This window comes from Pinus tabuliformis, chromosome 6 (assembly GCF_031772625.1).
Source record: "Pinus tabuliformis cultivar Carrire ecotype Pingquan chromosome 6, CPIR1, whole genome shotgun sequence".
In the NCBI taxonomy this organism is placed as follows: domain Eukaryota; kingdom Viridiplantae; phylum Streptophyta; class Pinopsida; order Pinales; family Pinaceae; genus Pinus; species Pinus tabuliformis.
The window spans coordinates 231334705-231359659 of NC_142292.1; positions in this window are offsets into that span (position 1 = coordinate 231334705).

Consider the following 24955-nt stretch of genomic DNA (forward strand, 5'->3'; position numbering starts at 1 on the left):
TGTTTAACTTTGGAAGAAGCTGATTCAGTTCTTAATGATTGCCACAGTGGAGCTTCTGGTGGTCATCTATCTGGGCTTGCAACAACCCAAATTTTTTTGCGAGCACGCTACTTTTGGCCTTCGATTTTCAAAGATTGTGTTGAAGCAGTTAAAGGATTCCATCCTTGTCAAGTCTATACTCGGAAAATGCATGCGCATCCAGCTCCGCTTTTCCCTGTTATCACCGTCGGTCCTTTCACGAAGTGGGGCATTGATTTTACTACTTGTAATCCGCCTTCAGCAGGAAATAACAAGTACATCATTGTGGCCGTAAACTACTTTATGAAGTGGGCTGAGGTCATGCCTACTTTTAAAAACAACAATGAAACAATGGCCTTGTTTATCTTCAATCAAGTTATTTCACGATTTGGTATCCCTAAAGAGATTGTCATTAATGATGGTAGTCATTTCCAAAATTAACTGATGTCTGAATTGGCTCTCAAGTTGGGTTCCTGGTAGGAGCATTCATCTCTGTATTATCCTCAGGACAATGGGCAGGTTGAAGCCATGAACAAATCCCTTAAAATCATCCTGCAAAGGATGATTAACAAAGCTCGATCCAATTGGCACATCATGTTGTATCTGACACTTTGGGCATACCGAATGTCAGTTAAGACTGCCACTGGCTTTACTCCTTTTCAATTGGTTTACAGGTTGGAATCTATCTTTCCTGTTGAATGTGAAATTCCTTCCCTTAAACTAGTTGTTGAACTTCTTCCAGAGACTTCTAGTCTCGAGGAGCACCTCGTTCATTTGGAGCATCTTGATGAGCAGTGTCGAGATGCTACCACAATAAATGAAGCCCATAAAAAGAGGGTAAAAACTCAATACGATAAAGCCGTCCATCCTAGAAATTTTTCTGAAGGTGACCTTGTCTTGGTCTATGATCAAGACAAAGACGCCTTGGGGGCAGGCAAGTTTAAGTCTATGTGGTACAGTCCCTTTATAGTCAAGCGAGTTTTGAAAAAGGGAGCTTATGAATTAATTGAATTTGAAGGAAACAAGTTGGCGGAGCCCAGAAATGGGCTCTACCTTAAGAAGTACTTTGCTTAGGCTTCGGCCGAGCACTTGTTTGTATATATTGTATGTTTGTACATATCTATCTATCGGTTTTAGTGATGTCAATATTTTTGATCTGCTTTGGTAGGTATTGATGGATGATTCAGTATATCTAGGATTCACCGATGGTGCGAGTAGGCATACCCAGAACCTTGCTTCCATGGCTTGGGTGATTTATTATCCATCTAGCCAGTTGATGGTTTCGAGAGGAGTATGTATTAGTCCTACTTCGAATAATATTGCCGAATATACTGCCGTTATTAATTTTCTATCCGAAGCAATATCTCTTGATATTGATTCATTAGTGGTTTATTTAGACTCACAACTGGTGGTATCTCAGCTGAATAACGTTTATCGGGTATGATATCCCTATTTGTATCGCCAATTTTTGAGAGTATGATTGTTGCAACGATCATTTATTTATATCACATATGTTCACATTCCATGATAAAAAATTCCTTAGCTGATTCTATTGCTAATTAAGCATTTAACTGGCATATAAATCATTCATCGAATTAAAAAACATGAAAAATAATCGAAGTATCATCTATATATATGATCATCATAAAATCGCATGTACATAGATAGAGTGTTTGCGTCCAAAATAATATACAAAAATTGGGACAAAATTCCCTACAAAATTTGGGTGTATGCCCATCATCATGTCTAATCATAAAAAAGATCTGATCATCTATCTAGTGGGCTCAGGATGAGCAACTAGAAAATAAACAACAACATTAGCCACATGTCGGAAGAGTCGTACCCAATCCCGTGGTACTCCTACCACACGACACTACATCTCCTCAGGCAGGTCCTCTATGGCTATCATGGTTACTTGGTGAGTCGGTCTCACCAAGTTCCTCTGAACTACATGGAGAACTCTCTCCGTCTCAGCTACAGCCCCTTCGACATCTCTTCCACGATGCCTATGTCGGGGAAATCCATCAGGTCTTACTGGCCCCACATCTAAAACATGATCAATATATTTTGTAAGTGTCTTGTCCCATCAAAAATATTTTTAAGTTCATTTATATTAAAAATCCAAAAAATCTTTAAGAATTTTTTTTTTTTTTTTTTTTTTTACCTATGGTACCCCATGCTGCATTCAGTGGTAATACCAAATCTAGATCTTGTCGAAAATCCATCCCGACATATGGGTAGTCATTGACTGTGATGACCTGTTGATCCCCCCATGCTAAAAACTCATCGTCGAAAGTTGTCCAGGGGACATCACCACCCCCTAGGCGTTTCATCAAGTCAACCCATCTACCCATCTGTGGATCCCTTGGGCTGCTGATGGTTGATAGCACCTTGGGTCGAAGCCCAGGTACTTTCTCAAAGAAGAATGAGCATAATACCCAAAATTATTTGTCTGACCCTTTTGAATGGAGGTCAATTGGTTCTTCATATTAGTCAGTAGAGGTGTGCACCAATCAAACATTGTGGTGAGACATTCCACTGCTAGGCTCATAGATACTCGTGAGGCCTGATGTAAAGCAGCAAAACTGTTTACCCTGGCAATGGTAAATAGTATAATTTTCAAGGACAAGCTCTCCATGTGCTTGATTGGAATTTAACTTCCAATCTTTTCAAGATGACCGGGACAGTATATGTGGACATAGTCTTCTACACTAAGACTACCCCTTGTCCTGCCAGTAGAATGTACTACCTCTCCCCTTTGAGAAAGACCGATAATGAAGTAAATATCTTCGATCTCGATCCTTAGGGGCACCTAATCAATCATGAATGCATCATCCTCTGCACTCCAATAATGTATCAACAACTCAAGAAATCATGTGTTTGCTTTCATATTTGCCATTTTAAAGAATTTTAGCAAGCCAAACCTCTTAAAGCATCCAAGGCATTTTCGTCCTCCAGTACTTGGTTATCAATAGCACTATGCTCCCTTTCTCTCCAGGTGATGGTCATCTTGCCCAAAAAAGATGTTTCAAAGCATTAGATTTATGTTTTAAAGTTTTTACTCGCGCACACGTGGGTTGCCTTTTTACATAATCGCATGTAGGGTCCTCGTATACATAGGTTACCTGTATTCAACTCGCGTGTACGCAGAGTTGAAATTTTTGACATATGTTCCTACGGTCAAAACTTGGGAAAAACATCTAAAAGGTATCACAAATAATTAAAGGCATGATATAAGGGTTACTTGGAATTTTTGGAACAATTTGAATGGTTCAATTGGTCGGAGGAAGCTTGTTTGAGTTTGTGTTACACAGTCATTTGTCACCGACCCCACATTCCCTGATTCCAGACACTGCCGGTCCGTGTTATTGACATCTGCCTTGTGTCATGTTGCAAATTGTGTGTCAATGTCTTCCTTATCATATCAGGAAGAATATCTCAGTTACTTCTCCTGAAGCATACCCTTTTTTACTTATGTTTTTGGGTCATCGTGGGACAGCAGTTGTTCCACCCATGAAGATGGCCAAGATTGCACTAGCCCTAGCGAAGTCTTCACTCTGTCTCTATGTTTCACTCATGACAAGCTACTTTTGGCAAGTTTTTTAAACAACTCGTTGAAGCTTCGAAGTGTAACAACTTCATGGGCGGTCCTAGGGTTGGTTGTTGGATCAGATGAGCTCACCTCTCTCCTTTGGGATGGTTGTTCCACCTTTTGTGCAACCTCTCAAAGAGATAAGCTCTTTCTCCCATCTTTTATGGAAGCTCCTCCTCCTATAAATACTTCCTCCATGACTGAGATCAGCTAGCTTCAGAGGTCAAGAATTCAATAGTAAAAGTAGAGAAGTTTTGCTAGAGTGTGGAAGTAGCCTCTCATATAGCTTAGCTTGGGATGGTTTTGAGTGGAGTTTTCTTGATTGTAAGAATGTTCTAGCATTAGTCTTTTGGGTAGGAGAGAGAGTTATTCGTCTTTTGGGAGACAGTCTATGAGTGAATGCTTGCGGAGACATGCTGACATGACCCTTCAAGGAGGCTTATGACATCAAGGCTTGGTTGTAAGTTCTAATTTAATTTACATTAATACAAATCAACAGCTTATTTCCTATATCGTATGTCAAATTGCGTGATGATAGCTTGAAGCTCCTTGACTCTTTAAGTAGATAGTTTTTGTCATACTCTATTATGTTCGTGGTTGTGTTCTGTATGTTGTTTTCAGGTACAAGTGATTAGAAGAACGAGAGCTGGAGCAACACAACAGGGACGTCATCAAACGATGATTTGAAGGTAAGCCTTCATGGCATCAACTTTCTAAGGAAATTTTCTTTGGTATTGTCTTTGTGGTGACTAGACCCACTCTAGGGCTAGAGGGGTTGCCTCTGTCCGCAGAGGGAACTTGCCTGTGTCACAAGTTGGCGACCATACTGGGGAGCCTTTGTCTTTTGTCTTTTGATTTGATTTAAGTTTGTTTTACTTGTTTATTGTCTCCTTTACATTTGGGATGAATTCTTCATGTTATGGGTTGTTTTGACTACTCCTGGTAGTATTCCCTCTGTCATGAGTGATAGGTCTGGCCTTCCTTCAACTTGATTTTGAATTTTTTTCTTTGAATTAGGGTCATCGTAGTTTATTTTATGACAGTCGCGAAGATAGTCATGCCTACGCTATCTGCTTAGTTGTGCCTTCTGCTGATTAGTGCGATTAAATCGCCTCACAGTCGTGAAGAGCTCTGAAATTGGCTTGATGCTATTAACTAGTGTACTTCGGTGATGATGTCGCCAAGTTGCTAGTTAGGGAGGTGCGATGTTTTATTGTCGGTGCATGTTGTCAGTTTTATGCTCACGAAGATTCCTGTAGGTTTCAATTTTGAGGTTTTGCTTGCTGATTGGCCAGTGTGTCCTATCCTTTTGAGCTTCTCTTCAACCTTCTACTGTGTGTCAAATTGTTGATTGCTAGAATATCTGATCTCGGGTTTCATTCCCTTGAAACTTCTCCTTTCGAACTGTGTGACCTGTTTACCTTAGGGTTTCTTGAAACATTAGTTTTCTTGGGTTACTTGTTCGTTTAATTTTTGGGCTGTGTTTTGCACGATCCCTTGCTTTGTTTGAGGCTTCTCTTTATTAATTGTTTTTTCATCTTCTTTATTGGTATGTGACTTTTGGTTACCAAAGCTTTCAAGGCTTGTTCATTTGGTTTCCTTCCTTCACTTGGCATAAATCACATTGCTTCCCAGTCAGTGAGAAAAGCTTTCCAGTTTGCAAAAAGAAACATCTTCTTGGTTTTGAGTCTTTGATTCATTTTAGAGTAAAATATTTCTCTTCATTCATTGAGTGATTTCATTCGAAAAAGGCTTAAAACTAGTATGGTTTTGAGTTTTTCATTTGTTTGCTTGTAATTTATTTGAAAAATCAAAATATTGCATTCATCTTGTGTTAGGAAATACGAACAATCTTTTGCATTCGTAATTTCTTGCTATTTAGAAATTGAAAAGCGAAGGATGTGTTTTTCATTTTCTTAATTAGGTTGCTTGCATTTCTCTCTCCTCTTGTTGGTTTTCTTGAATTTGCTTGCTTGTCGCTTTGGTTGCTTTGAAATGAACTTCTGACTTTGCTTTAGTTAGTCATTCATTGAAAATAAATGGTTTCTTCACTCATTTAGTTGCATTCTAGGAGCTTTTGAAGGTACATTCGGTAGGGCGTTGAAACTAAAATTTAATTCAAGATTAATAGCTAAAATTCATTGAATTAATCTAAAAACACATTGGAACTTAACGCTTATATCTAGAGGTCTAGGCTAGAGACGTGTTCCGGCGTCGTTAAACCTAGTGGTTGTTGTTTTCACTAAGGTTAGGTGATTCCACCTTTTGTGAATCGATAAGTACTAGTACGGACTTGTGCTCCCTGTACCATTGCATATATGATGGGAGACCCCACTAGGTTGCAATCCTATTATCCATAGGAAGCTGAGTTAGTCTCCTTGTAGACGTGATACACTGAACACAAAATTCAAGGAGATAACCTACTCATACTTCTTGGTTCGCAGGGAGGTATTTTGCAGTTCACGCTTGCCTGGTAAACCCTTTTGCCTAGAATTCTAGAGTATTCACTTTTTTTCCTTTTCAACTCTTTACAAGTAAAAGGATCATCTGAGCACTTGTCCTTTCAGGCTCATTAAAATTGGAAGGAGACTAGAGTCATCTTTTGTCCCTTCTCGACTCTATAAACATGAAAAGGAAAAGTTTTGTTCTAGCATCATAAAATTTATTTGCCCATGATAACATCCTACCTGTTAATTTTGGCCACATTGTGAGTAATACCCTTGAAAAGAATTTAAATCCCTCTTAATTACATCTTCCCTCCTGGTCTTTTGAGTTTAGGCCATCCTGGCGGACTCATCTATTCCGTTTTTGTTACCAAGTGATGAAGAACCTTCTTCCCCCGTCCCATCTGAGGTACCATCTGTTAGTGGCTCTCTTGCTATTATTCCAAGTGTTCAGCCTCTTGCCTCTCGAGCTCTGAGTGGGGAACCTTTTGATATCAATTGGAATCCTCCCAACGTTTGGGAATTTTTAGACGAGGATCCTTCATCTACTCCCGCTGGTGCTTCAGTTCCTATGGCCTCTTCCGACATGGATGAATCGAGTCCCGTTAGTAGTCAAGAGAGCCTTGTGTTGACTGGTGAATATCAGTTTCCTCCGGAAGGTTTCCCTTTTCACACCTCTCTAGATGTTTCATTACCACTTCGCTATCGCGCTCTGGCCGACATACTTGGTTCTACATCTCTGCATCAGAGCTCCGTATGGTCTCCTACAATGCTTCCGACTTTAAGGTCGTTTGTGTCTACTCAATCGGCTTCGACCTCCATCCCTCGGACGCAGGTTACATTGGTTACATCTGTTCCATCGATGCCCACTGTTTGTGTGGCATCTTCGGCTTCTCCTGTTAGTGTGATTATAGCATCCTCAGTGGTCACTACTGTTACCAGGATATCTTCCAGACCCGCTGATGGTGGTCCTTCGCCTCTAGCATCCAGAGTCAGTCAACCTACGGGTAACGTACCTATCTCCTCAAATTCCATTCCGGGTGTATTGTCGTATGATCAATATCTATTTTTTCTTCAAAATCTAACTTATAACTCTTTAGGTTCTCAGCAGATGTCCGTTCCACATAACCCTCCGCACTATTACAATCACCGTGGAGACCATATGTATTATACTGGACCTCTTCCTTAGATGGCTCCAGTTGACATTCAAATTTCGCCTTTGGTTTCCTGGAATCACACTACTTACCACGGCTTGTAAGGACAACCCATTCAGGGACAACCTTATGCCTCGATAAGTCAGTCTTATAGTTAGCAGGGGCAACCTTTGGGCTCGCAAGGAAAACCCTTTTAGGGACAACCTTTAGCCCAAATAGGTTCATCCTTTGCTTATTCAGGACAATCTCCTTTATCTCAAGGACAAACTTTTGGTCAGTTAGGTCAGCCTCAGTTCCAACAAGGCAACCTGCTGCTCAGCAAGGACAACCTTCTGGTCAGTTAGGTCAGCCCTAATTCCAACAAGGCCAACCTGTTGCTCAGCAAGGACAACCTTTTGGTTAGTTAGGTCAACCCCAGTTCCAACAAGGCCAACCTGCTGCTCAGCAAGGACAACCTTTTGGTCAGGTCAATCTAGCTATTAGTCAACCTGGTGTTCAAATGCAACCTGAACCTCAAGCTCAAGCTGGTCCCCAAACTCAACTCAGTCCCCAGGCTCAATTTAGATTCCAAGCTCAACCTATTTATCAGATACAACTTGGGCTCCAGGCACAGTTTGGGCCTCAGTTTCAGTACGGTCCTCAAATACCTCAACAACCCCAAGGGAAACCTTAGGGTAATCCATATCAGCACTATCAGCAACCTCAGGTTAATCCTTATCAGAATTTTTAGCAGCCATATGCTGCCCCTGTTGGTCAAGCTGGTAATCAATGGTTTGCTGGAGGTCAAAATCCAGGTCAACAACCAGGGTATGGTTTTAATCCGCCGAACTATAACCCTTATGGACAAAATCCTCCGGGACAAGATCCATGGGGGCAACAAGGCCCTGGTTGGAACCCTAACGTTGGTCCTTATCAAAGACCCATGATGTCTTTCAATCCTCAGTTACCTTTTCTTGTGACTTTGGAATTTCCTGATGTGTCGAAGTTGACAAATGATCCTATACTTCATAATCCATATTGGCCACCTGTTCCAACCAAGATCCCTGGTGACTATCCTAAGTTTGAAGGCAAGTCTGGAGAAGACCCCCAGGCACATGTCATGACTTATCACCTTTGGTGTTCATCCAATTCCTGGCTTGACGATTCTATTCATCTTCGTCTTTTCCAAAGGAATCTTACTGGTTCCACTACAAAGTGGTACATTGAACTCGCTCGTGGGACTTTCCAATATTTTAACTCTCTCGCGATGGAATTCCTTTTGCATTTTCAGTTATCAATTCACTATGAAATAAGAACGCATCTTCTTACATCTCTGAAACAGGACACGACTACTCACATTTCTGATCATATTCATGAATGGAGAAGGCGTCGCCGTTTGATCAAGTTCTGGATTCGTGCTCAGATATTGACTGATTGGTTCACTACCTCTTTTGTAGGTCTAATAGCCAGAGACATTGCTATGGCAGCATGCGTTACTGAAGAGCAAGCCATCACGCGTGCTCAATATTTTGATTTGGTATATTCCCAATCTAGCACACTTTATGACATCTTGCCCGATGCTCTGCGACCTAGAACTTCTAAAGCTCCACCGGCACCTTTTGTCAATGGTTTTATTGGTTCCGTCGCTTAGTCTTCTCGAAAGTCTTCCATGACTCCTGCGAAGCAGAAATCCATTGCTCCTACTGAAACTGCTTCTTAGTCCCCATCCAATCCTGGGAAAACCTGAGAAGTTAACGCCGTCGATTCCACCACGGCGGAGAAAACTTCGAAGGGTAAGAAGAAAGGGAAAGGTAAAAATAAGTTTGACATGCCAAAGCAAGAAACCCCTAAGACTCCTACTGATGATGGTTCTAAACGCAAACCTAAGTATCCTTGTCTTATTTGTGATGAGGATCACTTCACTAAAGACTGTCCTCAACGGTCTGAGGAAAGTTGTTTGCTTAAGGGGACTTCAAGGATTCCTACTATGCTTAAAGAACCTTTTCCTTCTCAGAAAACTCAAATGGTGGACCAGCCTCAATCCTCTTACTCATCTAGTTCCCAGGTCTTTATGGTCGTGACTACTCCTATTCACATATCTACTCGATCGAAATATTATGCTCCGTCAGCTGGGAAAGAACCTGAAGCCCCTTCTAGTGTTCCCCCATCTAGTTCTGGCCCTCTTCATATTGAAAGGCCTAATAATGAGTCCATAATTCAACCACCTGCTAAAGGAATTGTCCAGAAATCTTCCTATAATCCCAATGCTCATGCTGCACAACATTATAGAGTTGTCAAAGATCTAGCCCAAGCCCCTTCGGCTATGTCTGCATTGGAGGTTCTCTAGAGTTGTCCTTCCCAACAAAAGTCATTACTATCCGCCATTGGTGGAATTGATCCAACTGATTCTGAGTTGATTACTTTTGATCTTGAAAATCATGTGCCACGTTTGCCTCACCAAATCACTTTTCTTATCCAGGTTGTTATTAACTCAAAGACTATTCATCGTACTGTTATCGATGAAGGAGCCTCGACTTGCATCATGTCTGTTGCTTGTTGGAAAGCCATTGGTTCTCCCTCTTTGAGTCAATCTCTGAATACCCTGGAGGCATTTGATGGAAAAGATTCTCATCCGTTTGGTATTCTCCCGTGTTTGCCTATCACCTTAGAAGGCAAGACGGTCAATGTCGAAGTAGAAGTTGTCGATGCCAATCTAACTTACAACCTTCTACTGGGTCGAAGTAGGACGTATGCTATGCATGCCGTTGCTTCTTTGCTATTTTGCGTACTCGATTTTCCTCATCAGGGGAAAATTTTTACAGTTGATCAGTTGTCCTTCTTTGCTTCCTCTTCCTTGAAGGGCAATGTTCCATATGTGGAGCATACCAGTGTTCCTTATGAGAGTGTGGGTGCTGGGCTCTTTAAAGCTCCTACCCTCATGGGCATTTTTCGACTCCCACCTCCTAATGTCGCCTCCATTAATATGATCTCTGTTAACCCTAATTCTTGGGTGACTCCTCCCCTCGATCAAGTAGATTCTTGGGGTGAAGTTATGCCGTTGAGCCCTACTAAGCTTAACTATGTTGAAATCATCTCAGCTTCAGCTTATTCTTCTGAATCTACTCCTTCGAGTAGGTCTCTTGACACGTATCTGCAATCCCTTAGCTAGGATATATTGCTTCTCCTGATCCTTTGCAAGAGACGTTTCCTTCTGATAAGGCTATTATTGAAAATTTGTCTTTTGAGGATCCTCCTTGGGTCGCTAGTCATCATCTTTTATCGTTTCTTCCTAGCTTTGGGGCAATGACTGCCTGTCTAGAAAATTTTGCTTCCCATGTTCCTTCTCAACTGCTTCAGACGCCCATCTTAACTCATGAGGTATTAGATGAAGGGAATATAGGAAATATCATGCAAAGCATGCCTATTGACATCTTTGTTAAACCAGGGGTTGTCAAAAATATTCACATTGGAGTAACTTGTTCTCCCGAGGAAATCTAGATTTACACTAGTCTCTTCCGAGAGTTTCGCGATGTGTTCGCTTGGTTGTATGAAGAAATGCTCGGTATAGATCCAAGTATTGTGGTGCATGAGATCCATATGTATCCTAATGTGAAACCAGTTCGTCACGTTTATGTCTTGTGGACCCAAGAAAGGTAGCTGCCATTAGAGGAGAGGTTGAAAAACTTCTCAAGGCTAGGTTCATTTACCCTATTCCATTGACAGACTGGGTCTCTAACATTGTCCATATGACTAAAAAGCAGGGTACTGTTGGAGTTTGTGTTGATTATCGTGATATTAATCGCACATTTATGAAAGATAACTACCCCACTCCCTTTATTGACCAGCTTATTGATGACAGTGCTGGGAGTGAAATATTCTCTTTTATGGATGACTTCTCTGGCTATAACTAGATCAATATTTTACCTGGTGATCAACACAAGACTACCTTTATCTGTCCATGGGGTACTTTTTCTTATAAAGAGCTTCCATTTGGTCTGAAGAATGTTGGTGCGACTTTTCAAAGAGAAATTTCCTATGATTTTCATGATATTAGACACATTGTTCAGCCTTATCTGGATGATCTTCCTGCTCATTCAGCTAAACATGCAGACCATCCGAACCACCTCTATCAGATTTTTCTTTGCTGTAGACATTATAATATTTGTCTCAATCCACACAAATGTGTCTTCTACGTTGAGTCCAATAGATTCCTTGGGTTTGTCGTTTCTAAGGAGAATATTCGTCTTGATCCACTCAAGGTCGAAGCTATTTTGAATCTCCCACCTCTTGCTACTTTGCGCCAGTTGCAGAGTTTGCGAGGAAAGGCTAATTTCTTGTGTCGTTTCATCCCTAACTATGCTGAGGTTGCTAAAGGTTATACACGTCTGCTTAAGCATGACATTCCATTCATTTGGTATGAAATTGCCCAAAAGTCATTTGAGCACCTCAAGACCCTTCTTCTTTTTGCTCCTTTGTTACGTCCACTTGACTATCACTGTGATTACTTGCTTTATATAGCTACCGCTGATAGTACCATTGGCATGGTTCTGGTACAGGATGACGATGATGGTTCCAAGCATGTCATATATTATCTTAGCCACAACCTTCTTGACACTGAGACTCGCTATGCTTATGTCGAGAAGTTGGCCTTGGTAGCCGTTCAAGTTGTTCAATGTTTTCGTCATTACATTTTGTTGCGTACCACGACCGTGATTTCTGATTGCAACCTGATGACATATATTCTGTCATGTCAATTGCTGGGGGGAAAATACTCCAAGTGGATTATCATCCTCCAGGATTTTGATTTGGAGTTCACTACTGCCAAATCCAAGAAGTCACTAGTTTTCGCTTAGTTGATTTTCTCTTTACCATCTGCTTCCTCTCCCTCCTAGATAGAGGATGAAATTCCAAATGATATGCTCTTCTTGGTTAGTACCCTTGATCCCTAGTATGGTGACACCATCGTTTACCTCCAGACGTCTTCCTTTCGCTCTGACTTGTCTAAGGATGCTCGGTGACGCATTCACCATCATTCTCAACCATATCATATTATTGGAGACACATTATACCGTGTTGGAGTTGATTCTATTATCCGTCACTGTTTAACCATTGAGGAAGATGAGAAAGTCTTAAATGACTGTCACTCTGGCGCTTGTGGTGGTCACATGTCTGGTTATGCCACTGCTCAGAAGATTCTTCGTGCTGGTTATTTTTGGCCATCCATTTTCAAGGATTGCATTCTTGCCATCCGTTCATGTCATGCATGTCAAATTTTCCAGCGCAAGATGCGTGCATCGCCTTCTCTTTTACATCTTGTCATTACCGTTGGCCCTTTTACAAAGTGGGGCATTGATTTTATGACCTGTAACCCTCGCTCGGCTGGGGGGCATGGGTATATCATCGTTGCCATTGATTACTTTACAAAATGGGCTGAAGCGATGCCTACATTGACTAACGACGGTAAGACAGCTGCTCAATTTCTATTCAATCATGTGATTGCCAGGTTCGAAGTCCCTCAGGCCATCGTCACAGATCATGGCTCTCATTTTTGTAGTTACATGATGGCCGAGTTGACATCTCAGTTGGGCTTGTGTCACGACAGTTCGACGCCATATTACCCCAGTCCAATGGCCAAGTCGAAGCAGTGAACAAAGTGTTGGTCACCATGCTTCAACATACCATTGGAATGCATAAGTCTAATTGGCATTTGATGTTGTTTTCAGCTCTATGGGCCTACCGAACCTTGGTTAAGGATGCTACCGGATTTACACCATTTCAGCTAGTTTATGGTCTGGAAGCTACCCTTCCGATTGAATGTGAAATCCCTTCTCTCAAATTAGCTATCGAATTACTGCCGAATACCACTCCGGTGGAGGAGTGTCTTCTTTACTTAGAACGACTTGATGAGACTTGTTGACTTGCTTCATTGGTCATTGAGGCATAGAAGAAGCGAGTGAAAGCTCACTTCGATCAGACGGTCAACCCACGTTCCTTCATTGAAGGGGATTTAGTCCTATTGTATGATCAAGCTCATGACAAGCTGGGGGCAGGCAAATTCAAACCCATGTGGCATGGGCCCTACATTGTAAAATGTGTTTTGCAAAAAGGTTCCTATGAGCTGATTGATTATGAAGGCAATCCTTTAGATAAGCCCTGAAATGAGCTTTATCTTAAGAAGTATTATGCATGAGTATTTCGTGCATTTCTATGTACATAAGTGTGTTTTCATTTTTGTACATGTTTGACTTGGTGTGTAAGTGTTTTTCACTTATTGTGTCCTTTTTCTTCTTATGCAGATGTCTGTCACACCTTATGTCGTTTCGCTGATGGTGCCTGTTGCAGTACTCGAAATCTTTCCTCTGTAGCGTGGGTTATATATGATCCTCACGGTGAGTTGGTGGATCTTCAAGGCGTTTGTCTAGGATGTACTACGAACAATGTCGCTGAATATAGTGCAGTTATTGAGCTATTGACTGAGGCTGTTGCCCTCAATATTCACGCTCTGATCGTAAATCTAGATTCACAGCTTGTTGTTCTCCAGCTCAACGGGCGTTATTCCGTTAGAAACCCTCAGATTTTAAGGTTGTATTTACGTGTTCGTTTACTGGAAAGGAATTTTGATTTCATTACATATCAACATATTCCTAGAAGACTAAATACATTAATAGATGCATTGGAAAATCATGTATTAGATAGACATTTGTAAAAGTAAACATTGAGACATAATAAGTTCATAAAACAAAACATAGGTATGTATATATATATATATATATATATATATATATATATATCATGTGTTGCACATCGTAGTGCTCAAAAAATATGTGTTCAGGTTACATCATGAGACAACATGTCTCTCAAAATTGCAGAAAATAAACCTAGGGGTCTAATCTGCATGATGCTCTCTATAGCACACCACTGCTCGGATGACACGTCTAAGCAGTCGGTGGATCCTGTTCGACACCCCTGCTGTGTGTCGCTGGTACCGTTGAGGGACATCCTCGAATCTCGCATAGTCTGGGATCCCCTCCGTCAAGCCCTCCAGGTCTCGGGCAATCTCATCCTCTACATCTCCACCAGGAGGAGGTAGCTCGAACTCCCTCTCAACTCTGCGAGCAATGGGAGATAAACCTGCAGGTCTCTCAGGTCCAACATTTGCAAGATTGAAACATAATAATCAGGACATATATATATAAAAAAAAAAATAATTATAAAACTCTTTACAAATCAAAAAATGAGTTTGTTACCTCTATCGTCCCAGTGTTCCCCAGGAGGGAGTACTAGATCTGGATCACCCCTGAAGTTCGTCCCAACATATGGCCAATCCTCTACAACAATGAGTTGGCAATCTAGCCACTCGAAGAACTCTGGTCTCCATGACATCTGTTGGCCGCCGCCTCCTCGAGGCATCAGAATGGCCCAGCGAGTGATCCATGGCTCCCGTGGTGGTGGCCTTGCCACGGTCACCTCCTATCTCTGGAAGATGGGGAGTCATTCTAGGATGAACGGTATGAGGATTGAGCCATATCCAAACTATTTGGTATCCCCTCACCGACATTTTGTCAGCTTCCTTTTGAGGTTGTCTGCTACCGCCTCTGCCCAGTTGAATATAGTGGGGTTTAGGTAGTCCACGGCTAGCTGGAGTTGCATCTTGGTGGCCTCATGCAGGGCCTACGAACCAGCTGCTCTAGTGATGGTGGAAAGGAGGACTCTCAGGGACAAGTCAGCTACTATTACGATTTTAGTTTACCTCCCTTGTCCAATTTCTGGGCCTCTGGACACATTCTCTCGATGAGCATATCCATCATCTCTCCTGTGATCCGGGTACATATCATTCGGGGCCTTTCTCCCCTTGATGATAACCTTATCAAGAAATAGATGTCGTTGGCATCAATTTCTATTTCCTTCCCCCGAATGTTGAATCTACCTTCATTAGGATCCCATGCTCCAACCAGGTACTGAAGTAGATTGGGTTGTGCTCTCAGGCACGGTACCATGAAGAATTTCATAAGCCCACAATTCTTGAGCACGTCCAGGCAATTTGGATTCCCCATGGCTAATACATAATCATTTCTATGTTCCCGTTCTTTCCATTCGATCATCATGCTTTTCTCCCTGCAAACACACAAGTATTTAATTATTAATGCCATAATTGTGTTTAAAATCTCAAGACATTGCTTAAATTTTGAGGAATTTCGGTTCTTAACGCTTGTCGTCCCTGTTTTTCAAACAGGTGCACTGAGTTGGAATTCATAGTTTAGAAATTTAGGGCTCTTCGTGACCATTTGGTGTACAGTTGCGAAGAGCTCTTGCTCCATTAGAAATTCTGGGTCTTCGCGGTCTCGAGCTGGGAACCCACGCCGACCGCTACGGACACCCTCGTCTGCAAACCTCCTCTAAATCATGGCTAAACACTTCAAAAATGAGATGCATTCTATCTAAAAATGCAGGAAAAGAGTGTGGTGCCTACCTGAGCCAGACGGATTCGCAAACAAGCTTCTGGAACTCCTCCAATCAGTCGCCGAAATCGCAAGTGCAGAAGGGTAAATTTTTTCCACTCCAAGGTAAAAGTGAAAAGTAATTTGTTTTTTACCACTTGGGCCTTTTATAAGCTCTGTTTAGCCATCTAGGGTTTTAAATTAGGGTTTTAGGTCTATTTTTGGATATTTTATGCATATTCATGTCAAAAATAGACCTTACACTTGTTTTTTGTGCAGCGACAGGTTCCACATACTCTGGTTATGATGGTTTACGATTTGTATTTTATACTTTTTCGGACTCAGTAAAAACACGAAAAAGTCCCTTTTGGAGTCTTCTTTAAGCTCTTTTCTGACTCGTGAAACATGAAAATATTGCCAAGCTCTTGTCATTTTGAACTCGTTAAAAGTTACGAAGCGTCATCTACCCAGTATAAGTTTACCCCTTTTACAGACTGGGATAGATTACTTAAGAAAAAGGTATACATTGATCTATCACAGTCAATAGGTTCCCTTGGATATTGTTTTCTACTTTTTTAGATTCGAGGGACAAATTTTGAAAATGTACCTTTGGATTTTTCTTTTTCGTTTCTTTTTCAAACTCTGTAAATATGAAAAAGACTCCGAGTTTTTCCTATGTCAGACTCGTTAAACCTTGACAATATTGGACTTGTCATCATGACAAGACCGGGCTTCTCCTTCCTAGGGCTTGTTAAAACTTACTAGGTCAGATTTGTCGGAAGGAAAAACTTACATTACAAGCATATGCTATCCCCTTCAAGCTTGTGTTTCAAAAATAATTGGGGTACTCGCCAGAAATGGTGGGGGAAAATTTGGAAGTATTTTGTTGATTATTACGGTAGCTTGTCACTCTTGAACATTGACACTCTTTCTACTTCGTGTTGGGTTGGGATATCCTCACTTTTATCATTGGCCTTCCAGGTTTTGGGTTATCCATTTTTCCTCATTCCATCTGATCCTTGCTGCATCATCATGATCTTTGATCCCTTGGTACCAAAATGCTGCCAAACTCTGGAGTTGTGTTGCCGATATGCTCAAGAGCTTAATCATTCTACAGTTTGTATCCTTACACACCTTCCTCCGAATCTCTGTCTCATCCACATTCATCTTGTTCCTTTGTCTCACGTCGATGATGTGGGAAACATTATGGCCCTCCTTCAAATGATTGATTCCTGTCGACTTCAACTCATTATCCAGGAAGTTGATCCAGAGACTCCTTTCTGGTACCTTGGAGCTTGCATGCCTTAATGACAAGTTCTTCGCACTCAACGACAGGCTTTCATCATTGGCCTTCGATCGGGTGATTTCACGGGTGTTCAACTTCAAATCATTCTTCACACTTTGTGGATTGTACTAGTAGTACCTTGAGAACCATTGACATTACTGGTGGTCTCTCCTGCGCTTGTTAACAGTTTACATCGTTTACCAGTAATCAAGTGATTTTCTAGTATGCTCAACTTCAGCACATGTATTCGCATATTAGAATTTGTACCATGATTGGGTTGGGATTCAAGACATTGGGATCTGATTATACAAGTCCAGGTTGCGTGGATTGGCTCATGATTGTATACGTTACTCTTTTGAATGGATGGCTGCGACCATACCTGAGTCTTTCATATGGTCCTTTTGATTGGGTGGCTGTGTCCATACCACAGATCGTTTATATTTATCTTCTGGATGGATGCACCCATGCCTCATACACATGTATTTCCTTTCACTATGTACTCATGTATCAAAGATATTAGTTGTACTTGCGTTGCAGGTTCTCCGCGATGGTGTTTTTTTAGTTATGGATTCGTAAAGCATTTCACCCCTCCCACTCTCTCAGCCTTCATGCTTTAGGGGGCATCTGTTACACAGTAATTTGTCACCGACCCCGCATTCCCTAATTCTGGACACTGCCGGTCTGTGTTATTGACATCTGCCTTGTGTCATGTTGTAAATTATGTGTTAATGTCTTCCTTGTCATCTCAGGAAGAATATCTCAGTTTACTTCTCCTGGAGCAGACCCTTTTTTGCTTATGTTTTTGGGTCATCGCAGGATAGTAGTTGTTCCACCCGCGAAGATGGCCAAGATTGCACTAGCCCTAGCGAAGTCTTCGTTCTGTCTCTATGTTTCACTCGTGACGAGCTACTTTTGGCAAGTTTTTTAAACAACTCGTTAAAGCTTCGAAGTGTAATAGCTTCATGGGCGGTCCCAGGGTTGGTTGTTGGATCAGATGAGATCGCCTCTCTCCTTTGGGATGATTGTTCCACCTTTTGTGCAACCTATCAAAGAGATAAGCTCTTTCTACCATCTTTTATGGAAGCTCCTCCTCCTATAAATACTTCCTCGATGACTGTGATCAGCTAGCTTCAAAGGTCAAGAATTCAATAGTAAAATTAGAGAAGTTTTGTTAGAGTGTGGAAGTAGCCTCTCATATAGCTTAGCTTGGGATGGTTTTGAGTGGAATTTGCTTGATTTTAAGAATGTTCTAGCATTAGTCTTTTGGGTAGGAGAGAGAGTTATTAGTCTTTTAAGAGACAGTCTATGAGTGAATGCTTGCGGAGACATGCTTACGATGTCAAGGCTTGGTTGTAAGTTCTACTTTAATTTACATTAATACAAATCAACAACTTATTTCCTATATCGTATGTCAAATTGCACGATGATAGCTTGAAGCTCCTTGACTCTTTAAGTAGATTTTGTCGTACTCTATTATGTTCGTGGTTGTGTTTTGTATGTCGTTTTCAGGTACAAGTGATTAGAAGAACGAGAGCTGGAGCAACACAACAGGGACGTCATCAAATGATGATTTGAAGGTAAGCCTTCATGGCATCAACTTTCTAAGGAAATTTTCTTTGGTATTGTCTTTGCAGTGACTAGACCTACTCTAGGGCTAGAGGGGTTGCCTCTGTCTGCATAGGGAACTTGCCTGCGTCACAAGTTGGGGACCATAATGGGGAGCCTTTGTCTTTTTTCTTTTGATTTGATTTAAGTTTGTTTTACTTGTTTATTGTCTCCTTTACATTTGGGATGAATTCTTCATGTTATGGGTTGTTTTGACTACTCCTGGTAGTCTTCCCTCTGTCATGAGTGATAGGTCTAGCCTTCCTTCAGCTTGATTTTGAATTTTTTTTCTTTGAATTAGGGTCGTCGTAGTTTATTTTATGAGAATCGTGAAGATAGTCATGCCTATGCTATCTGCTTAGTTGCGCCTTCTACTGATTGGCACGATTAAATCACCTCACAATCGCGAAGAGCTCTGAAATTGGCTTAGTGCTGTTAAATGGTGTACTTTGGCAACAACGTTGCCAAGTTGCTAGTTAGGGAGGTTCGACGTTTTATTGTCGGCGCATGTTGTCAGTTTTATGCTCGCGAAGATTCCTGTAGGTTTCAATTTTGAGGTTTTTCTTTATGATTGGCCAGTGTGTCCTATCCTTTTAAGCTTCTCTTCTACCTTCTACTGTGTGTCAAATTGTTGATTGCTAGAATATCTGATCCCGGGTTTCATTCCCTTGAAACTTCTCCTTTTGAACTGTGTGACCTGTTTACCTTAGGGTTTCTTGAAACATTAGTTTTCTTGGGTTACTTGTTCGTTTGATTTTTGGGTTGTGTTTCACACGATCCCTTGCTTTGTTTGAGGCTTCTCTTTATTAATTGTTTTTTCATCTTCCTGATTGGTATGTGAAGTTTGGTTACCAAAGCTTTCAAGGCTTGTTCATTTGGTTTCCTTCCTTCACTTGGCATAAATCACATTGCTTCCCGGTCAGTGAGAAAAGCTTTCCAGTTTTGCAAAAAGAAACATCTTCTTGGTTTTGAGTCTTTGATTCATTTTAGAGTAAAATATTTCTCTTCATTCATTGAGTGATTTCATTTGAAAAGGCTTAAAACTAGTATGGTTTTGAGTTTTGCATTTGGTTGCTTGTCATTTATTTGAAAAATCAAAATATTGCATTCATCTTGTGTTAGGAAATACGAACAATATTTTGCATTAGTAAGTTCTTGCAATTTAGAAATTGAAAAGCGAAGGATGTGTTGTTCATTTTCTTAATTAGGTTGCTTGCATTTCTCTTTCCTCTTGGTTGGTTTGCTTGCATTTTCTTGCTTGTCACTTTGGTTGCTTTGAAATGAACCTCTCACTTTGCTTTAGTTAGTCGTTCATTGAAAAGAAATGGTTTCTTCACTCATTTAGTTGCATTCTAGGAGCTTTTGAAGATACATTTGGTAGGGCCTTGAAACTGAAATTTAATTCAAGATTAACAGCTAAAATTCATTGAATTAATCTAAAAACGCATTGGAACTTAACACTTATATCTAGAGGTCTAGGCTAGAGACGTGTTCCGGCATCATTAAACCTAGTGGCTGTTGTTTTCACTAAGGTTGGGTGATTCCTCCTTTTGTGATTCGATAAGTACTAGTACGGACTTGTGCTCCCTGTACCATCGCGTATATGATGGGAGACCCCACTAGGTTGTAATCCTATTATCCATAGGAAGCTGAGTCGGCCACCTTGCAAACGTGATACACCGAACACAACATTCGGGGAGATAGCCTGCTCGTACTTCTTGGTTCGCCAGGAGGTATTCTGCAGTTCACGGTTGCCTAGTAAACCCTTTTGCCTAGAATTCTAAAGTAGTCACTTTCATTCCTTTTCAACTCTTTAAAAGTAAAAGGATCATCTGAGCACTTGTCCTTTCAGGCTCATTAAACTTCAAAGGAGACTAGAGTCATCTCTTGTCCCTTTTCTCGACTCTATAAACATAAAAAGGAAAAGTTTTGTTCCAGTGTCATTAAATTTATTTGCCCACGATAACATCCTACCTTTTAATTTTGGCCACATCGTGAGTAATACACTTGAAAAGAATTTAAAGCCATCTTAATTACATCTTCCCTCTGGTATTTTGAGTTTAGGCCATCCTAGCGAACTCATCTGTTCCGTTGTCGTTTCCAAGTGATGGAGAAACTTCTTCCCCCATCCCATCTAAGGTACCATCTGTTAGTGGCTCTCTTGCTATTGTTCCAAGTGTTCAACCTCTTACCTCTCGAGCTCCGAGCGGGGAACCTTTTGATATCAATTGGACTCATCCCAATGTTTGGGAATTTTTAGACGAGGATCCTTCGTCTACTCCCCCTGGTGCTTCGGTTCCTATGGCCTCTTTCGACATGGATGAATCAAGTCTAGTCAAGAGAGCCTTGCGTCGATTGGCGAATATCAGTTTCCTCTGGAAGGTTTCCCTTTTCACACCTCTTCGGATGTTTCATTACCACTTCGCTATTGTGCTTTGGCCGACATACTTGGTTCTACATCTCTGCATTAGAGCTTTGTATGGTCTCCTACAATGGTTCTGACTTCAGGGCCATTCGTGTCTACTCAGTCTGCTTCGAATTCCGTCCCTGAGACGTAGGTTACATCGGTTACATCTATTCCATTGATGCCCACTGTTTGTGTGGCATCTTCGGCTCCTGTTGTTAGTGCGGTTATTACAACCTTGGTGGTCACTGCTATTACTGGGATATCTTCCAGACCTGCTGATGGTGGTCCTTCGCCTCTGGCATCCAGAGTCAGTCAACCTACGGGTAACGTACCTATCTCCTCAAATTCCATTCCGGGGGGATTGTCGTATGATCAATATCTGTTTTTTCTTCAAAATCTAACTTATAACCCTCTAGGTTCTCAACAGATGTCTGTTCCACATAACCCTCCACACTATTACGATCACCGTGGAGCCCATATTTATTATACTGGACCTCTTCCTCAGATGGCTCCAGTTGAAATTCAAATTCCACCTTCGGTTTCTTAGAATCACACTACTTACCATGGCTTGCAAGGACAACCCATTCAAAGACAACTTTATGCCTCGATAAGTCAGTCTTATAGTCAACAGGGGCAACCTTTGGGCTTGCAAGGACAACCCTTTTAGGGACAACCTTTAGCCCAAACGGGTTCATCCTTTGCTTATTCAGGACAACCTCCTTTATCTCAAGGACAACCTTCTGGTCAGTTAGGTCAGCCTCAATTCCAACAAGGCCAATTTGCTACTCAGCAAGGACAACCTTCTCGTTAGTTAGGTCAGCCCCAATTCCAACAAGGCCAACCTACTGCTCAACAAGGACAACTTTCTGGTCAGTTAGGTCAACCCCAGTTCCAACAAGGCCAGCTTGCTGCTCAGCAAGGACAACCTTTTGGTCAGGTCAATCCAGCTATTAGCCAACTTGGTGTTCAAATGCAGTTTGTACCTCAAGCTCAAGTTGGTCCCTAAACTCAACCCGATCCCCAGGCTCAGTTTGGATTCCAAGCTCAACTTGTTTGTCAGATACAACCTGGGCCCCAGGTGCAGTTTGGGCCTTAGTTTCAGTACAGTCCTCAAATACCTCAGCAACCCAAAGGGCAACCTAAGGGTAATCCATATCAACACTATCAACAACCTCAGGTTAATCCTTATCAGAATTTTTAGCAGCCATATGCTGCCCCTGTTGGTCAAGCTGGTAATCAATGGTTTGTTGGAGGTCAAAATCTAGGTCAACAACCAGGGTATGGTTTTAATCCTCCAAACTATAACCCTTATGGAAAAAATCCTCCGGAACAAGATCCATGGGGGCAACAAGGCCCTGGTTGGAACCCTAACGTTGGTCCTTATCAAAGACCCATGATGTCTTTCAATCCTCAGTTACCTTTTCTTGCGACTTTGGAATTTCCTGATGTGTTGAAGTTGACAAATGATCCTATACTTCATAATCCATATTGGCCACTTGTTCCAACCAAGATCCCTGGTGACTATCCTAAGTTTGAAGGCAAGTCCAGAGAATACCCCTAGGCACATGTCATGACTTATCACCTTTGGTGTTCATCCAATTCCTAGCTTGACGATTCTATTTGTCTTCATTTTTTCCAAAGGACTCTTATTGGTTCCGCTGCAAAGTGGTACATTGAACTTGCTCATGGGACTTTCCAAGATTTGAACTCTCTCGCGATGGCATTCCTTACGCATTTTCAATATCGATTCACTATGAAATGAGAACACATCTTCTTACATCTCTGAAACAGGACACGACTACTCACATCTCTGATCATATTCATGAATGGAGAAGGCGTCGCTTTTTGATAAAGTTCTGGATTCCTGATGAGCTATTGAATGATTGTTTCACTACCTCTTTTGTAGGTCTAATAGCCAGAGACATTGCTATGGGGGCATGCATTTCTGAAGAGAAAGCCATCGTGCGTGCTCAATATCTTGACTTGGTATATTCCCAATCTAGAATGTTTTATGACATCTTGCCCGATGCTCCACGACCTGGAACTTCTAAAGCTCTGTCGACACCTTCTGTTGATGGTGTTATTGGTTCTGTCGCTCAGTCTTCTTGAAAGTCTTCCACGACTCCTGCGAAGAAGAAATCCATTGCTCCTACTGAAACTACTTCTCAGTCCCCATCCAATCCTGGGAAAACCTCAGAAGTTAACACCATCCAGTCCACCACAGCGGAGAAAACTTCGAAGGGTAAGAAGAAAGGGAAAGGTAAAAATAAGTCTGACACGCCAAAGAAATAAACCCCTAAGACTCCTACCGATGATGGCTCTAAACGAAAACCTAAGTATCCTTGTCTTATCTGTGATGAGGATCAGTTCACTAAAGACTATCCTCAACGGTCTGAGGTAAGTCGTTTGCTTAAGGGGACTTCAGGGATTCTTGCTGTGCTTAAAGAACCTTTTCCTTCTCAGCAAACTCAAATGGTGGACCAGCCTCAATCCTCTTCCTCATCTGGTTCCCAGGTCTTTATGGCCGCAACTATTCCTATTCACATATCTACTCGATCGAAATATTATGCTCCATCAGCTAGCAAAGAACCTGAAGCCTCTTCTAGTGTTCCCCCATCTAGTTCTGGCCCTCTTCATATTGAACGACCACATCTGTCTTGATGAAACAATCCCAACACAACTCGTGTAACTGAAAACCGAGTTCGTATGAGGAAGATATCAAATTCTGTCTGCTTTGCTAAACAATGGAATTTTTGAGAAAAAATGTACAGTCACTGCACAGTGAGCAGTCCGTACTGCTGACATGGAAGGTGACTGTGAAATTTCAACAGTGTTCAATGGTCCAATTAGGTTTCGACAAGTGTCGCGTTGAGATTGGTTATCAGATGTGGTGACGTGGCATGATTTTATTGGTTTGAAGAGGACCAATGAGGAGGGGACAAGTGGCAAGCCCGGAGGTCACCATGTGTCCTTCCCTAAAGGTCGGACTGGTCAATTAGCGTGCAATAAAATTTATGCAGGCCAGGGGGGTCAAACTGTTATAGACATATTTGGGCACTGCAATCCCAATCACATATGTCCATAAAACAAGGGCTTCTAAGTCCCTAAAAGTGTTGTTTCATACCCTAAAGGAGCAAGGTCAGCTGATTACATAATTTCCTAGAAGTTCTCCCTGAAAGACTGCTCAGAACTGGTCAAAACTAGATCATCTCACTTGCTCCATGGCCAGGGTGCGATGCATCTCACCTTGTACACACGGGAGGTGCGATGCATACTGAAAAGGCCTTCTGTAGGGTGCGATGAGCGAGAATAGACAAATGGTAGAGACAGTTTGCTAAGTGGATGATCACAGAATCTTCTAGAAACTTCTCATATGACACTTGCCTCTCAGAATTCGCCCAGGGATGAGTAAGAGATCAATAAAATCTCCAAGTGGAACCAAGAACTATCAGTGGAATGACACTAATCAAAAACCTAGAGCTGACTCACACCTCTGCAAATATCTATATATGGATCCCTCATCTTAGAGATCTAGAGGCTGAAGGTTGGAATTTGGTAATTTGCAAAGAGGTGCTACTGGTTTCTCTTTGAAGACATTGTTGGGTGATCTTGCTTTGTGTGAGGTGAAGAGGGCTTTCAAGCTGGGAGGATGGCGCTGGGTCAGACCAAGTGGTTGTAATCCTCTCTTCTACTACTTTTACTAATAAAGCTATTTGAGTTTTCCTCCATATTCTTGTGTATCTCTAAATATTGTGTTGATATATGCATTTGTATGGTCAATATATATCTGATCCTATATTGTTTACAGTGAAAGATCTCTATGCTTTGATGGTATTATGCTGCTGTGAATCTACAGGTGCTCTTTGAAGTGGGACAAGTAAGGAAGCAGTGGCGAGATTCTATCAAAGGGGAAAGGAAACAAGAAAGGAGCCAAGTGGAAGACTGAGGTTGGTACTCTCTGCTTCTTTCTCATATCTCTCTCGTAAAGGAAAAACAAGTGACTTTAATCTATTTGTTTCTAAGATAGCTACCC